The sequence below is a fragment of the Dermacentor silvarum genome, chromosome 2 (assembly GCF_013339745.2).
Source record: "Dermacentor silvarum isolate Dsil-2018 chromosome 2, BIME_Dsil_1.4, whole genome shotgun sequence".
NCBI lineage: Eukaryota > Metazoa > Arthropoda > Arachnida > Ixodida > Ixodidae > Dermacentor > Dermacentor silvarum.
This window is the reverse complement of record NC_051155.1, coordinates 8814637-8822617: the sequence shown is the minus strand read 5'-3', so window position 1 is coordinate 8822617 and position 7981 is coordinate 8814637. Positions and strand designations below refer to the sequence as shown.

At 40.3% G+C, this 7981-nt stretch overlaps 1 long non-coding RNA gene across 1 annotated transcript; it reads right to left on the bottom strand.

Annotated features, from left to right (window-relative positions):
- Positions 1 to 1061: 1061 nt before the first annotated feature.
- LOC125942894 (uncharacterized) lies at positions 1062 to 6481 on the bottom strand. The gene is made up of 4 exons (XR_007465404.1): positions 6310 to 6481; positions 5415 to 5613; positions 5070 to 5225; positions 1062 to 2890 (listed from the first exon to the last, which is right to left on the bottom strand). It is a non-coding gene; the product is annotated as an uncharacterized LOC125942894 (long non-coding RNA).
- Positions 6482 to 7981: the final 1500 nt, after the last annotated feature.

The following is a 7981-nucleotide window of genomic DNA, read 5'->3' as shown; positions in this document are numbered from 1 at the left end:
AATGGTGCAGCTAAAATGAAACACCCTGTATATAGTTTGCACCACACCATATTGTACCCTTCGGTACCTGCCAGGATTAATACTGTTGCAGCATTCAGTTGGCTGGCTTCTCTTACAATTTACATATGTTGCAACTAAGACATCACAAGCAAAAGGAAGTATCACAGTATATCAGGCTATGATCTATATTTTTTCATTGCAATGCACTTTTTTAATATGAACAAACACTTTCTTGACATGAAATTACATACACAATGACGATCACAGCAACCTCAAAAATTACTTCAGCTTAGCTATCACAGTACACTGATGTCCGAGCTTTTTCATCTTAAATCTGGGAATCTACATCAAATTGGTACACATTTTGCAACATGAACACAAACTTTATTAACACAATATCTGTGAAATGATTTTAGTTAAGCACAATACCATATGCACAATGACAATCAGAGCAGTAGCTTGCTTTGCTATCACAGAAAGTGTTTCTTCTATTAAAAAATAGGAACTTCTATCTAAATGGTACTGTACAGCTATGACAGCTTCACAGCACTAAAGCAAAACCGGTAAAGACTGGCCACACTACATCTAAAATACTACAAAAATCAGTCCAGTTAAGTGTCAACTATACCTGACAAGACTACATCTCTAATAGCATGTGCACATAATATTTGTCTACCACTAGCTGTAGCACTTGTATATTGCAGATACAGTTAAACATTGTACAAACAAAAAGATGAGATTAATGTCATCATATCACAAATATATATCAGCACTAACTTAAAACGTTTCTCGACTAGATGACATTGTACATGTGAGCACGAGGGTATTTAACATATTACAAGGTCACTAAGTGCGATCTAGTTGCCCAACCTGTCACTCTAACTTTTCATAAGTCATGAAATGCTGTACAAGAATAGAATAAAGATGCATTACCACCACAAGCATTTGTGTTGTCACTTGACAACTTTGCAAAGATTAAGTGTACATTATGACCAAACAACACGAAAACATCCAATAACTCCTTATGGTTAGCTTTGCATTCCGAATTTTTTAAAGCAAGTCTGAAACAGGGAATACAGAATGCTATACATGTCCAGAAACCAACCTAGTTTACTAAGCTAGAGATAAAACATTAAAAAGTTAGCTACTGAGGTTACAAAGTTGGCTAATGAGTAATATACTGATTGTTGCTTCTCTGTCACGTTCAGGAAATTTTTAATGAAGCATCAGTCGCTGAACTTATATGAAAAGCTTAATTAGAACTTCTAAAAAGTACAATGGGCAACAATATGGCAAGTAGCAACAGTTGATTTAACTTACATTGATGACATCAGTATTTTGAGTATTCTTGGAAGCATCTGGAGACAGTTAATTTGTACCTGTGTAGCATCATTTCACATGTTTGCTTTTTGTAAAAATGCAGTAGTTTCAATACACTTTGAGAGGAACCCACACAAGTGCACAATTGGGCTGGTTGCAGGTGAAAAAGAAATTGAATGCTTTCACAAGAACTGCAAATAAACACACTACAATATGGAACAGTACACAAATTAATACAATACTAGTAAGGGCACAGACGGTACTTCAGTCGACAGATTGCACAAGCCATAGATTTCAGCCAAATTTTGGCAATGTAAGCTATGATACATTCGTTTATTGTAACAAACACTAGACAGAATAAAAAATAACAAAATAACCACTTTAAAATAGCTTAACAAGCAACCTGAATGCTGACTTTGTACTTTTGCTCAGACCAGTCACTTGCTCTGCAAGCACAAATGACAACCAGGAAGCATAAAAGCTGCATAAAAGCTAAAACGCACAATTGATGACAAATAAAGCACATGGCCTCCAATATTCTGACGACACTGAGACATAGCTTAAAAATGAAAGAAGAAAACATAGTGTAGTCAACTTCTACCGAATTGCTGAAAATGCAGAGGTACCCAACATACAAAAGAAATGAAACTTAATAAGAAACCTGAATGCTTTGTACTTTTGCACATACGTGATTACAAACTACAAGTGTGCTGGCTGCTTGATCTGCACACACAAAAGGAAAACATGAATTGTAAAAGCTGAAAGCATTCCGACACTGAGACACAACTTAAAAGTCAAAGAAGCTAACATATCATGGTCAACCTCTACCAGAACTGTTGAAAATAGATATGCCTAAATTACCGAACTGCAGAAAAAAGATACATCAAAAGTGCCATAGCAGTGAAATCGAACAAGAATAACTATGGCTTTACAATTTGAGTTACTGGAAGGCTTCTGATGAATTTCAAGCTTTGTCAACAACACCAATGTGACTTTCACATACTGATGTGCTTAGCATGGCAAGGGTATACATGTCATGCTAAAGCTATTGTGCAAAACGAAGGGACAGGACTGGAGTGAGAAAACAAAACACGACATCGAGCGCTCGGTGTTTTGTTTCCTCGCTCCAGTCCTGTCCCTTTGTTGTCTGGGGCAATAGATTTAGTACATCTAACCAACTGCAGAATTTTGCTCAAGTCACTAACAATTAGATAAAAAGATATAGTGAAACTGCCTGTAAAAACACTAAGACACCATTACTTCCAGTATGCTATAAATGGGCCAAATGCTCCTCAGATGAAAGAAGTGCTGGACAAGTGGCTGAAAAAACATACCACACCCCAGCAGTAGGAGTGCACATCAGTTCTTAGAAAAATAAAAGTATGGGACCTAGAGCTCATCAGCAGTGAATAATAAATACAAAACACAATAGAACATCAAACTTCTGCCGGTCAGTTGCATAGAGGTGTCTAGAAGTTGGCGGAACCAAACTAAAGCGGCACCCTGTAGAGGCTTTCTCGGAGTGGGAGATGGAGCTAGAGTTGGGCAAGCCCCTTCACTCAGTTGGAATCTGAAACACCAAAGATTTCAGGTTTAAGACCACTATAAGTACAGTAAGATTCTACCGAGACTGAATCGCAAAATTATGCAGTTTGTACAGCATGCTTGGTGGACGAAAGTGATTACTATGAAAGTGAATGATAATCAATGATTTTACATCCTCATCACAATGCTTCCCTTGGTGCAACCTCGAGGTATGCCTACAAGACAAGCACTTATGACTGTTCGACTTTTATTAGCTCCGGTGTGTGGCATAACCATGACTTGATAGCCTCTTCAACATCTGCTGCAGTGCCTTTTGGAGCTTTGTTTGCAGCATCTGAAATTGTTTTTCAACATTTACTAAAACTGCCGAAGTAAATTAGGCTATTAATGGCATCTTGGAATGCTGTATCTCAAACCCCAAAATACAATTAATGACAATAAGGTGTTCCCTAGTGCACATTAGAAATTTTTTTTCAAAAGCTTAACTTTGGTCACTGCTAGTCCCTCATTCGTGATTGTGCTCTCATTTAATTTTCCTTCCAAATTAACGTAGAAATTGCACATCAAAAACTCATCAGCAGACCTTTACAAAATGTAACTGCACAGTTCATTTAGACGTAACTTGAATTCCTTGTGTACATGCACACACAAAGAAATCTGTGGTGCATCTCGCTGAGCGGCTTCATTTGGCATGGTCGTAGCAGTGGGCAGCAACGGCTTTGAAGCTCCTGCTTTCAAGGTTACTCAGCACATCCACAAAATCATATGGGGGAATTTAATAAAGCTTGTGCAAGTGGTAAAAAAAGCTCGTAATCAATCCTAGATCTCCGCAGTGGCACCACAATCTATTTGAGCACTAATGCGATGGCAGAACAGACAGTACGTGCTGTAATCTTTTCCCCTACACTTGTAATAAATCGACTTTTTTTCTCGCGCTTCCATCCCTGCACGAAAATTCTGATGCCGGTTCAATAGCATATTTAGTAACTAATTAATTGTTACCGTACTGTCAGATTTGACACAAACTTCAGTAAAGAGCTGCTGTTGAAAGAATTGCTTCAGATCGAGCTATGTTGCTTAACTGGCCTTTATACCAACCAAAAATGAAAAATTTCCGAGTTTCTTTTTCCTTAATCTGTTTGCTGGCAATGTGTATGCAAATCAATATTACTCAGCTACATTCTTCGTTTGAATGTTGCCAGGTCCAGCAAATTGTCAAGTAGTATTTTACACAGTAACTAAAGAGTACCACAAACTTCACACTGACAATATGCAGTGGTTATGTGTAGTGCCCATGTTGCATTGTTCGCGGTCCTTTGTGTGCTATTTCCAGTCTTAAGAAAGTGTACCAGCTCACCTAACTCTCGATTCTTGTGAGGGAATTTTAGATACCACATTGCTTTGTTTATGGTCACAAAAATGATCAAAGTACTTTACCAATATATCTTTTTACTCATAGCTAACAATCTGCATGCAGTATGGGCACATTCCACGCTTTTGTTGCGCCATATTTTTGACTTACACGAACCATTAGAGGAGACTGTGCAGTGCTACGTCAGCCATGCAACTTCTAATGGTTTGCTCAGTGCAACTATTTTTCATGACACGCAGGCAGAATAAACTTTGAAGTAAGCTCCCTTGTTACTTTCAAGGTTCCTTTGCAAAAGGGATTGTGACCTCCGATACAAAGATGATGCTATTTATTAGCTATAGTCGGATACAACATAAGTCTGCAGTGAAGCCCTGCCCACACCCTCATAACTGCCAGCCACTGTTCCATCGCGAGGCTGCAAATAGTTCATACTTCAAGCTTTCCATGTTACCTAAAAAAGGTGGTAACAAAAAAAATTATACGCGCATAATTTTATACGTTTTCACTGGTCTATTATAGTGGAACATACAAGTACGACAAGTACAAGTCATTTCAAGTATGACGCCATTTTGAATAGGTTGCATGACCATTTTGTTCGCTTCTGTGATAGTGCTGTAGGAAAAATGGTAGCACTATTTAGACAAAATGTTAATTATGCTTTTTGGCAAGTTCTGAAAAAAAATTATTACAGTAAATTGAAAATACTTGTCTGTGGAATTTTACTGAATATAAGGTAAAATGCCAACCATGATTAGTTCCCAGTAGAGTGTATGCTTATGTCCGTTAAAAAAAGAATTATAAACCAAAATAAACCACTGTAAGCTTGTCATACCTGCTACTGCTTTGGCAGTATTTAGGGCTGAAGAGCTATGCTTCCCCTTCCAACCAAGCCAAGAAAATTGTGCAGCAAGCTCGTCAAACAGTATCCAAGAATTCTTTTCGTCGCCCAGTTTGCGTCTTTGCCGCCAAGCTGCACAAATTCACGAACCTGCAGGGAGATCACAAAAAGCATGTGTCAGACGCTTGTACAGTGTGGAAGGTGTAGAAATAAGACAGTTATGGGTAAATTCAGCCCCACAAATAATTAACATATTTGGACTGCAAGCAGCATTCTAGTAGACATCTTGTCTGGAACAAAGCCTATATATAGCCATATAAAAAACAATCTATAGCATACCAAAGTACTGGTGGTTTCCTGTGTCAGCTTTGTGTCAAAATCAAGCAGCTCTTGCAGGCAGTTGAACAGTTGACTAGTGGTGCGCATGTTGTGACTGCTGGGGATGGTAGCATTTCACTAAGTTTGTTGATACTCTCTGCTTGTTGCTGAAGCATTAAGCGTATAGTGTTGAGGAGACGCAGCATATGCTGGAGAACATCTGCAAAACAAATAATAATAATAATAACTGCACAATGTGTAACCTTGGAAGTCACAATAGCCAACAATAAAGAAATATCTACCGGGTGCTTCAGCGAACACTTTCAAAAATGTTTAAAGGTTGCCTGTGGCAGATAGCACAATTCTAGTTCATGAGCTCGTCTACTCGAAGAGGCGGACATTACTAGCACAAGAAAATGAAATGCATAATCGACTAATTAAAAAATCACTAATTCAGTTTTTGACTAATTACCTTACGGCGCCCATATTGCAATTTACAAATTCTAGCTGAGCAGTTAACTAGGCGGATCTACTAGGAACAAATTATCAGGATGACACCAGTTTCGGAATATTAATTCCCAAACTTTGCGATGAAATGCATTGGCATTCCAGTTACTTTCGTACTTCAATGCGTAAAATTATGTTTTGTTCAGCTTCCTCGTGAGCATCGGAGACGGCATTTGCGTTGTCCCGCGAGCATTCCGGCATAATTCACACGCAGTGGGTCAATTAGTTCAAGCACTCTTCTCGTCTCCTGCGACGCCTTCACTGCAATACGTCCTTCGCGAGCACTCTCCATATTTACATGCAGACCCTACAAAAAACCATGAGCCGATTACATCGCCTATGAAAGCTTGCGCATCCTCCCGCCACTTCCCGTAACCAAGTGCAGCCCTGAAGTACAAGTTTTCCTCACCTTTGTTTCTTGCGTTAACGTCTGCAAGATGGATAAACAAGGCCCAGATGTTCAAACGGAGACTTAGCGCTCGCACTTGCGTGCATTCAGAAGTCCTTTGGCATGGAGGAAGAAAACGCGGCTCATAGAATAAAGACATAGAATCAAGAACCAACTTTGATAAAGACGCGGCTTTTGGTTGCTTTTGGCGCGAAGGAGCAATGCAACGCTGATGATGTTGATAACTAGGTGGCTAAGTGTTTCTGTCTCTCTCACCGTGGCTGCAGGTGGGGGTGGATATTATCACCGCCTATGTTCAAGATATGAATAAAATAAATAAATTAATAATTTTTACTGAGAGCAGTTACTTATATAACGATATATGTTTTCATAAATTACTGAGTTTGTATTTGGTTTTTCGGTACATTCTTGTTGTAATGCTGGCAACTATGGTGCGTTAATGTAGCTTGTTTCTCGCGGCGCCGGCGTTTTGTAAACAAACGAACGGTTGATCGGCGCGAAACAGTGCCTCCTTTATTTTCTACGCACTGGCGAAAAATGTGCTGCGATATGCAGCAGTACACCTTGGTAGAACTTTCGTGGCTGGTGTTGCGGAAATCTGCGCGCACGTTGATGGTGTAAAAGATAATTCCGTCGGCGGATCGCGTGGTGAGGAATACGTCAGCGTTTGGGCCATGGCCATCACGCTTACGGCACATAGAAACGGCACATTTAGCAAAATCCACGATTTAACCGTGCTCGGGCAGGTGGAACTTATTCACACTTCGCAAATTTGGGGCGCTTGAGCTGTGGGCATTGTTATTATTATTATTATTATTATTTTGTGGAAGCGTGCAATTTTGCTACGAAAAACTCTGTTACGAATTCACGATCGAGAATTTATGCGATGTCCATTGCAGATGTCGCTTGCACTATACGCAGTGCAGAAACTGTTAAAAAATTATCAAATAGACGATGTCCCATGGCTGTCCCTCTGTCGTCTGAAGCATCACGTCCGCGTAAAATCCAGTGCAGATGTCCTTAGAACGTTCGAGATTAAAAACAAAACGGACGTTCAAAATATCCGGAACACAACGTCCCTGGGTAATCCTGGGGATAACCGGCTCTGGACGTGGACGTTCGGATATAATTCGGACGTCCACCGGATTTTCGTGGCCCATTGGGTGGAGGTGGTGGATAAGTACAAATATCTTGGAGTCTGGATAAACAATGGGGCTGAGTACCTAACGGAACATGAAAAATATGTGACGGCTAAAGGTAGCAGAAATGCAGCTGTGATGAAAAATAGGGCACTGTGGAATTACAATAGGCACGAAGTGGTGAGAGGGATTTGGAAAGGAGTGATGGTCCCTAGTTTGACTTTCGGCAATGCGGTCCTGTGCATGAGATCAGAGGTTCAAGCAAGAGCAGCGGCAGCGATACTACCAAACACGCTGCTCGTCTACACAGCGCAGCCGACGTTGCGCGCTGCTCAGCCGTTATATAAAGTCCCTATATAACTACCGCCATCCTTTGATCAACGCCGCTTCTCTCTCTCCTGTATCTCCGATTGGACGATGATAGCGGGCGTTTTTCACTTTATATTTTTCCCGCCTAGCCATGTTGAAAGTCCTCTGCGCAGCCGCTGTCGCCGGCGGCGGCGCGCGCCCGGCCTGAAAGCTTCAATGTAGGC